Genomic DNA, 10744 nt, shown 5'->3' with positions numbered 1-10744 from the left:
GTGTTTGTATTGGTAGTGCCTGCTATCTCAATCTGTAGTAAACAAATAAAGATGAGTTACCATACAAAAACTTTGCTTTTATTGAACAAGAAACAACACACACACACACACACAAAGAGGGTTGGTGGGAAAGGAGGTACCAGGGAAGGGCAGACTTTCAGAGCTGTGTGTACGTTAAGCTATCATTTTGAAAGTTGTTCGAGAGGGCGGAGTGAAGGGGAAACCAAGAATTCCCGGAAAGCGGAAAGGACTTTGTAAGTGGATTGGGGGGGAGGAGGAGGAGGGAGGACGGAAAAGAGTTCTGAATGTGCTGCAGGGGAGGGTGGGAACACATCTGCTCAGTCTGCAGCATTATCAAGGACTTCAGCATCTGCGTTTGCTCCTCCATGACTTTAATCATCCTCTGAGTAGCGTTCTTAACAAACTCCTTATTTTCTTTTCTGTCCTGCCTATCCGCTTCCCTCCACTCCTTGCATTCCCTTTTCTTTCCATTGTCGAAAAGCAGTACCTCCTGGAAAATGTCTTCTTTACTCCATCTTGGGCGCTTTCTTATCTGATGGAGATGCTTGGCCGGTGTGTTTGGGATGTCCCTGAAGGCCACATCTGTCGAAGCACAAGGAACTATGCACAGAAGCATGATTGTTAAGTTCACGCACAACATTGAAACATTTCAGTCAAATATACCTCTGGTAATATACCAATCACTTTCTCACTGACCCTGGCAAGCACACATCTCGGCAAACACCCAAAGCATGGTGAGTGTTGGCTGGAGGGGAGAGGGTAGCGCTCTACATGGGGAAAAAAGCACTCTGCAAGGGTTGAGCTTCAGCGGACTACAGAAAACATTCTAAAATTCTCCCACACTTTTCCACAGTCGGGGGTCATCGTAGCAGATATCTCACTCCTGAGGGTAACCAGGGAAGCGAGAGTACATCCACTACACACTTGAGGCTTCGGCCATGGTCCCTATGCTGCTCGCCTGTGTGCTGTTTTGGTCCCTGCACATGTGATTGCTGAATAGGGTGGGAAAGTTTCCTACAATGAGGGAAGAAACAGAGCAGCTCTGCCAAGGAACCCTCGGCAAAGGATTGCTGAGTACCTCCAGGAAACTTTCCTGAAGATCTCTCTGAAGGATTCCCGTGAGATCTCAGTGTGCATCAATACCCTGTTCTGCCGTACCAATTAGCTGCACAGGGAAATATCCAGCAGACAGAAACAATGCCAGCCTTGTAAATGTCTATGCCCTGAACCCACCTCCGCACTACACAAACAACAGCCACTTACCAGGAGCCTCCTCTCCTGCTTCTTGCTCACTGGAGAGCAACGACTGACCATGGCTAGATACCTCTGGAATGGTGAACAGTTTCTGGTTGCCTGCCCCACCGGGCGACCCCGCAGGGAGCTCCACATCATCGTCTAACTCCCCCACTTCATCAATGACTTCATCCTCCACATTTGGTCCTCTTTCCGCCACCTCCAGGTCCGACAAAGTGTCCACGGGGCTCTTGGCGGTGGAGATGGGGTCCTTATAGAACCAGCAGGTCTTAGGTGCAGCACTGGAGCGACGGTTTACCTCCCTCGCCTTATGGTACACCTGCCTCAGCTCCTTTATCTTCGCTCTGCACTGCACTGTGTCCCAGTCATAACCCTTTTCACACAAGCCTCGAGAAATCTGCCACTAGGTATCAAAGTTCCTAGCCCAGCTAAGACTGCACAGCCTCCTCTTCCCCGCATACAGAGCAGATCCAGCAGCTCTGCAGTGATCCAAGCAGGAGAGCGTTTGCTGCGTGAAGACACCATGGTCACCTGGGAAGATGCAATGAGAGCTTTCCATTCCGAGCCAACAGGGAATGGAATGATGTCTCTCATTTGGGTGGTTTTATTTTGTCACCAAAACAAGGCATTTTTGTTGCAAAGTCACATTGCAGTGTACACACATTCACTGTTTTGTCAATAAAAGTTTTAACAAAACTCTGTAGTGTAGACAAGGCCTTAGGGACACTTGGCATTAGGAGGAAGTGTGTGTGTGTGTGTGTGGGGGGGTCTTAATGGGATTTGGACAGCTGGAAGGGCTTGAGGCCCTTTTTAATGTGTACAGAGGGTTTGAGAGCTGGGGAAGTGGGCCCAGAGTTTTTGAATTGGGTGGGAACTCCAGAAGGTCCTTTCTGGGTGAGGATGTGTCGGGTGGATATCACGTAATTGACATTGTCTGTCAGTTACATCTCAGCTATCTCATGCTTAGGGTTAGGGTTAGAGTTATTTCACTAAAAGGGTGGTGAAGCGCTGGAATGGGTTACCCAGGGAAGTGGTGGAATCTCCATTCTTAGAGGTTTTTAAGGCCCGGCTTGACAAAGCCCTGGCTGGGATGATTTAGAATCAGAGAAGATTAGGGTTGGAAGAACCTCAGGAGGTCATCGAGTCCAAGTCCCTGCTCAAAGCAGGACCAACACCAACTGAATTATCCCAGCAAGGGCTTTGTCAAGCTGGGCCTTAAAAACCTCTAAGGATGGAGATTCCACCACCTCCCTAGGTAACTCATTCCAGTGCTTCACCACCCTCCTAGTTTAATAGTTTTTTCCTAATATCCATCCTAGACCTCCCCCACTGCAACTTGAGACCATTGCTCCTTGTTCTGTCATCTGCTACCACTGAGAACAGTCTAGATCTATCCTCTTTGGAACCCCCCTTCAGGTAGTTGAAGGCTGCTATCAAATCCCACCTCACTCTTCTCTTCTGAAAACTAAATAAGCCCAGTTCCCTCAGCCTCTTCTCGTAAGTCATGTGCCCCAATCCCCTGATCATTTTCATTGCCCACCGCTGGACTCTCTCCAATTTCTCCACATCCTTTCTGTAGTGGGGGGACCAAAACTGGATGCAATACTCCAGATGTGGCCTCATCAGTGCTGAATAGAGGGGAATAATCATTTCCTTTGATTTGCTGGCAATGCTCCTACTAATGCAGCCCAATATGCCATTAGCTTTCTTGGCAACAAGGGCACACTGTTGACTCATATCCAGCTTCTTGTCCACTGTAATCTCCAGGTCCTTTTCTGCAGAACTGCCACTTAGCCAGTTGGTTCCCAGCTTGTAGGAATGAAGTCTGGCCCCAGGGACTTGTGCATGTCCAGCTTTTCTAAATAGTCCTTAACCTGTTCTTTCACCACTGAGGGTTGCTCACTTCCTCCCCATACTGTGCTGCCCAGTCCTGCAGTCTGAGAGTTGACCTTGTCTATGAAGACTGAGACAAAAAAAGCATTGAGTACTTCAACTTTTTCCACATCATCTGTCACTAGGTTGCCTCCCCCATTCATTAAGGGTCCCACACTTTCACTGATCTTCTCCTTGTTGGTAACATACCTGTAGCAACCCTGCTTGTTACCATTCACATCTCTTGTTAGCTGCATATCCTATTGTGCTTTGGTCTTCCTGATTACACCCCTCCTGCATGCTGGAGGAATATTTTTATACTCCTCCCTAGTCATCTGTCCAAGTTTCCACTTCTTGTAAGCTTCCTTTTTGTGTTTAAGATCACCGAAGATTTCTCTGTTAATCCAAGCTGGTTGCCTGCCATATTTTCTATTCATTCGGCACATCGGGATGGTTTGTTCCTGCACCCTCAATAAGGCTTCTTTAAAATACAGCCAGCTCTAGAATCATAGAATCATAGAATATCAGAGTTGGAAGGGACCTCAAGAGGTCATCTAGTCCAACCCCCTGCTCAAAGCAGGACCAATTCCCAGCTAAATCATCCCAGCCAGGGCTTTGTCAAGCCAGGCCTTAAAAACCTCCAAGGAAGGAGACTCCACCACCTCTCTCGGTAACGCATTCCAGTGTTTCACCACCCTCCTAGTGAAATAGTTTTTCCTGATATCCAACCTGGACCTCCCCCACTGCAACTTGAGACCATTGCTCCTTGTTCTGTCGTTTGCCACCACTGAGAACAGCCGAGCTCCATCCTCTTTGGAACCCCCCTTCAGGTAGTTGAAGGCTGCTATCAAATCCCCCCTCATTCTTCTCTTCTGGAGACTAAACAATCCCAGTTCCCTCAGCCTCTCCTCATAAGTCATGTGCTCCAGACCCCTAATCATTTTTGTTGCCCTCCGCTGGACTCTTTCCAATTTTTCCACATCCTTCTTGTAGTGTGGGGCCCAAAACTGGACACAGTATTCCAGATGAGGCCTCACCAATGTCGAATAAAGGGGAACGATCACGTTCCTCGATCTGCTGGCAATGCCCCTACTTATACAGCCCAAAATGCCGTTAGCCTTCTTGGCAACAAGAGCACACTGTTGACTCATATCCAGCTTCTCGTCCACTGTGACCCCTAGATCCTTTTCTGCAGAACTGCTACCTAGCCATTTGGTCCCTAGTCTGTAGCAGTGCATGGGATTCTTCCGTCCTAAGTGCAGGACTCTGCACTTGTCCTTGTTGAACCTCATCAGGTTTTTTTCGGCCCAATCCTCTAATTTGTCTAGGTCCCTCTGTATCCGATCCCTACCCTCTAGTGTATCTACCACGCCTCCTAGTTTAGTGTCATCTGCAAACTTGCTGAGAGTGCAGTCCACACCATCCTCCAGATCATTAATAAAGATATTAAACAAAACCGGCCCCAGGACCGACCCTTGGGGCACTCCACTTGAAACCGGCTGCCAACTAGACATGGAGCCATTGATCACTACCCGTTGAGCCCGACGATCTAGCCAGCTTTCTATCCATCTTACAGTCCATTCATCCAGCCCATACTTCTTTAACTTGGCGGCAAGTATACTGTGGGAGACAGTATCAAAAGCTTTGCTAAAGTCAAGGAATAACACTTCCACTGCTTTCCCCTCATCCACAGAGCCAGTTATCTCATCATAGAAGGCAATTAGGTTAGTCAGGCACGACTTCCCCTTCGTGAATCCATGCTGACTGTTCCTGATCACTTTCCTCTCCTCTAAATGTTTCATAATTGATTCCTTGAGGACCTGCTCCATGATTTTTCCAGGTACTGAGGTGAGGCTGACTGGCCTGTAGTTCCCCGGATCCTCCTTCTTCCCTTTTTTAAAGATGGGCACTACATTAGCCTTTTTCCAGTCATCTGGGACCTCCCCCGATCGCCATGAGTTTTCAAAAATAATGGCTAATGGCTCTGCAATCTCACCCGCCAACTCCTTTAGCACCCTTGGATGCAGCGCATCCAGCCCCATGGACTTGTGAACGTCCAGTTTTTCTAAATAGTCCCGAACCACTTCTTTTTCCACAGAGGGTTGGTCACCTTCTCCCCATGCTGTACTGCCCACTGCAGCAATCTGGGAGATGACTGGACTCCTTTCCCCCTCATATTAGCCTCCCAGGGGATCCTGCCCTTAGTTCTCTGAGCGAGTCAAAGTCTGCTTTTCTGGAGTCCAGGGTCCGTATTCTGCTGCTCTCCTTTCTTCCTTTAGTCAGCATCCTGAACTCGACTATCTCATGATCACTGCTGCTCAGGTTTGCACCTACTTTTACTTCCCCTACCAACCTACAAAAGTTTAAAAGTTGAAGCTTCAATAAGAATCCAGCATGTGGCTCGTTCTAGTTTTTTGTGATAGATTCAATCTTTTTATACTGGGATATGACAGAACCTACATATGCACATACACAGCCTTACGCACATCTTCATTTTTTCCCATATTAATCCAAAGTGTAAGAAGATCAGCCCCCATTATCTTTTGGATTCTAGAACTTTCCAGGACAATGCTTTTTTTTTTTTTTTTTTTTTTTTTTTTTAACTTTTTTCCTCAATCCCCGGTCAGAACCAAATCGTTTATCTTTTAATATTTTTTTTTTTTCACAATAGATAGTTTTTATTAGGTTCTGACATTTTAAGGTATTATGTGGATGTGGCTATTGTTTTAGATTGTTCATATTTTTCTTTTTGTGTTCACAACAGACATTCAATGAAATTGAATTAAATGAAATTGACTTGCAGGAAGGTGGCAATGAAACAGGAGGCACAACTCACCCCCACCTCACTGTAGGCTGGCTAGCTGCAGACTGGCTACTAAGCCAAGTTCACACACTTCCCTGGCCTTCAGACACAATCAGGAGCACTTAAAGTAATAGCTAACAATTGTAATACAGTTTTCAACACAACATGCATTCCCCACAGGTGGCAATGCTCCAGCTGGGTCCCTTCCAGCTGTTGACTGGAACCAAAGGATCTGCCCTTAATTGGCACCTAGTTATTAAACTGATGGCCATGCCAGGCATTGGGAGAGGCTGGAGAATGTGGGTGTCAGAGGTGGGGATGGGTGAACTGCTCTAGATAAAATAAGAAACACCTCCCTTCATGAAAAAAATCTAAGAGGCCTCCTCTTCCCCTTCTTCTGCCAATTAAGTTCACCTGGCCTCTTTTCAGAACCAGCTGGAAGATGGAGTGAACCTTAGCTAAAGTTTGAGGAAGATTCACTCACCCACTGGCACCCACTTCCCCAGCCACCAAATATCCATCAGGGAGACGGTGCTCTAGATATTCCCCTTGTGTCCCATCAGACCCCATTTTCCAGAGGCTTCTCACTACAGAACCCTCCCTCCCACCAGCCCTATGCTTCCCCCTTGCTTTGTGCCCTGTTCTTGGGTGAGACTGGCCACCTCCTACCCTTCTCTCCTAGCATCTTGAGGAGATGGCCCATCGCTCTGCTGACTTTCCACAGGTTGATTGGTGGCCCATTCCTCCTCACACTATCTTAGAGATCTGACCAGCTCCCCTTAGAGACTGAAGCCTCTAATACACTTCTTCTTTTTCGGGGGGCGGGGTGGTTGTTATATTTCCTGCTGTTGCATACTTTATATGATAAATGAAGCGGGGGAGGTAGCTCCCTTTTATGGAGACCCAGCCAGCCATTTAGCTATAAAATCCATGTTAGTAGCTGTTCTCTACTTGCTTTATCTGAAAAGGGTTAAAAAAAGTCCACAGGTAAAAGGAAGGTGATGGGTACCTGACCAAAAGAGCCAATGGGAAGGCTAGAACTTTTTAAAATTGGGGAAAAAAAACAAACTTTCTCTTTATCTGTGTGTGGTTGTTCTCCGGAGAGAGGAGACACAGAGCAGCAATGCTATAAGACGCTTTAAGCCAGGTATGAAAAATCATTAGATCATACCTAGAACTACTTATTTAAAACCTCCAGATATGTAAGTAGATCAGAAAATGTCTAGGAAAATGCAATTAGGTTTATTTCCTTTATTTTGTAAGGCTTGTGGACTCCTCTGTGCTAACCCAAAATGCTTTTGCTTTGCTTGTAACTTTTAAGCTGGACCTATTCTTGATGTTTACTTTTTGTAAGGTTTTTTTTTTTTTTAAATCTAGCAAAAGCCTAAGTTCCAGATGTATTTTCTTTCTTTTTGGTTTTAATAAAATTTACCTTTTTTAAGAACAGGGTTGGATTTTTGGTGTCCTAAGAGGGTTGTGCATATGTTGTTTAATTAGCTGGTGGCAACAGCTGATTTCCTTTGTTTTCTTCTCAGCTCTTTCCCGGAGGGGGGAAGGGTGAAAGGGCTTGAGGGTATCCCACAGGGAGGAATTCCCAAGTGCTTGTTCCTGGGTCCAAAGGGTTTTTTTGCACTTGGGTGGTGGCAGCTTCTACCCATCCAAGGTCAGAGATAAGCTGTAACCTTGGGAGTTTAATACCAGCCTGCAGTGGCCAGTATTAAATTTTAGAATCCTTGAGGGCCTCCACCTTCTGCACTCTATGTTCCAGAGTGGGGAATCAGCCTTGACACCTTAGAAATATCAGGAAAATCAAGTCTGGTCCTCCACCTTTTTCTAGATGGCTCTTTGGAGACCCCAGAGAAACATCTGTGAGGTTTCTCAACACTGAGCTGAAGGGATGAGTGGTTGCTAAATCTTTAACAAAGAAAGTTTTTTCTCTGAACTGCTTAAAAATTGTTTGAAATAAATCTTTGTTAATAAATAGAAACTATAAAAAAAGAGTTTTAAATTCTTCCTTAGACCTGTGGTGTCCTTACCATATCATTTCTCTCTCTTTCTGTCTCTCAGAGTATGTGTCTGTTGATCTGGTCATTTGGCATAAGGATGGTTGTTTACCTGAAGATATCAGAAGGTATAAAAGCCCAGGGGACCCTATCACAGTGCAAAATATTTGGAAGAAAGGAACTGAGTAGAAAGGAGGGTGATGGTGTGTGTGTGTGTGTTTCTTAGAGAAAGAAAGTGGAGAGAGAGAGAGAGAGATAGGTTAAATTTGGAGGTTTCTGTAATTATGTTTGAAGAATTCCCAGATACCCACATGGATTTCCTTATGAAAATACTAGATTTTGATTTAAGTAAAGAACATTTACAAGTCATTTTGGCCCTTCCACACACATCTAATCTGGTTAACAGCTACCCCTGTTCCTGCTGAACCTCTTGCCAGTACTCCGTACCAGCTATGCATATCTTGAGGGTACGGCGTACCGGACCAGACCACCCTGCTTGCACTGCTGTTTATGGTACACCCAGCAGGTAACAAGAAGAACAGAGATAGAAAGGGCTGCAGATTTTCAATGTGGCCAAGTTAACTTTACTGTAGCAACCTTCATGTTTAAACCAGTAAAAAGAAATTCTGAGCAATGTTAATTTTGAAGTCCCCAAGATTTGCAATTGCCCTTGAATTCTAAAACGAGAAATGCAAAGGCTCAGAGTATGTACTAAGCAGCCTTGTGGTGTGAAGATAATATAAATCCTAAAAGCAGACATATACTTATAGAATTGCATTGAAGAGTGAGAGTGAGGTTGAATCTGTTACAGCCTACAGGTAGAGGCTGGCTCTTTTGTTCAAGCTGTAGGCACTTCTACTTTTAGGATCAAAGGGCTCTGGTTGAAACCACAGAGTACTAGCCAGGAAGGCACAGCGGTCATCACACATGCATGTTTGACAACACCTCCATCCTTCAGAAACATGCAAGCAATTTTATCCTCAACGCGACTCCTCATGTTTTCAGGATCTGTACCCAGGTATTCTGTAACACATCTCCAAGAATGCTGCATTGCATCTGCTATCACTGCAGTTTTCACACATGTATCATTTAGTTAATTTCCAATTTTTCACACTGGATCATTCAGGATGGATCCTGGTGTGAGGATTAGTCCACACACTGACTTCCCTTTTCATTGAATTGGTTTGAAAATACTTTTTTACCCTGGAACAGCTTACCTTCTCATCATCAAACTTGGTCAATGCCTCAGTTTCCCCTGTTGGGTGGGTGATTTAGTCTCGGCTGAAACAAAACCTCGCCCATTTGGGCCAAACAATATAGTCAAAAAGAAAATAACTAAAACTTTCTGGGCTAGAGGTGCTTCCTCAGGGGCTGATTGGATATCTCTTCTGTTCAGTTTTTCATGTACCAGAGTTTTCATAGATTCCAAGGCCAGAAAGGATCATAGTGATCATGTAGTCTGACCTCCCGTTTAACACGGGCCATAGAACTGCCCCAAAATAATTTATAATGCATATATTTTAGGAAAACATACAATCTTGATTTAAAAATGGTCAGTGATGGAGAATCCAGCACAACTCTTGGTACATTTTTCCAAGGGTTAATTACCCAAACTGTTAAAAAATTACACCTTATTTCTAGAATTTGTCTAGCTTAAACTTCCAGCCATTGGATTGCATTACACTTTTCTTTGCTAGATTGAAAAGCTCATTTTTAAAGAGCTGTTCCCCATGTTATTACTTATAGATTATAATCAGGTCTTCATTAGCCTTAAGGCCTTAACCCTTTTAAAGCAGCCTAGCCTGATTTCTTCTGCTCGGGTATGGACTTGTTTTGGGGAATCTCCAAGAGCTCTTGGGGTCCCACATGCACTATTCAATATTTGGAGGATTTCTGAGGTCATGTCCATTCCTGCAAGAGAACCTGCTGCACATAGCCGTGTCTGGAAGCTCTGGCACCATAAAAGAGGACCTGGCCGTGGGAAAGTTTCCGAGCAGAGGGGAACAGAGAGAAGGTCAAGGTACTTTGGAATTCCAATGTGGACGTTACACACCACAAAGTTAAACTGTGACTGGACCCAACTCCTCTGATAATAACATAGACCAAATGGATTTGTAAAAGCTGTACGGAACAGGAAAGGATTTATTTACAGGCACTCACTGAAACATACAAATATATATGTTTCCTGGTTTAGGAACACCCCTGGGGGTTGTTTTATACATTTATAATTTTAAAAAGAAAAAAAAGACAGGGATTTTTATGGAAAAGAAATAGCAAAACAGCTGCTGTGTGCCAATTAAAACACTCACACACGTGTTTCAGCGGTACACCACCACAACCAGTTACTTTTATTAGAAGGATAAGAACAAGTTATTATTCGTGATGCAAGAGCTCCTCTGTGGATTTTTTTCCAGCTCACAAGATTCCTTACAGCCCAAAGGAAATGGATCCAATTTTTCGATTTTAGAAGCAAAGCGTCGTCTGCCAGATTCCCAGAGGTCCTGCGTTGACATTCTCTGATTCCATCGCTCACTTTTAATAAAACAAAAAGAAAAGAAACACTCAGATTCTGTGTTTATACCCATTAAAAGAAGAACATCGTTATATTTACTTTCAAATCAAAGGCAGAGCAGGAATTTCCACCTCACTGAATGATGAGTGGAGATATCCCTGTTTGACTCCAGAGCAGGGGATTCGTTTTCCCTATGACAATACTCTGCTACACAGATTTAATGAAGATAGTCCGATATAGCTAAACATGTGAGCTGGCTGCCTACCTGGATTACCATTT

This window comes from Chrysemys picta, chromosome 3 (genome assembly GCF_011386835.1).
Source record: "Chrysemys picta bellii isolate R12L10 chromosome 3, ASM1138683v2, whole genome shotgun sequence".
Classification (NCBI taxonomy): domain Eukaryota; kingdom Metazoa; phylum Chordata; order Testudines; family Emydidae; genus Chrysemys; species Chrysemys picta.
The sequence above is the reverse complement of the archived record's forward strand: the minus strand, read 5'-3'. Positions refer to the sequence as shown.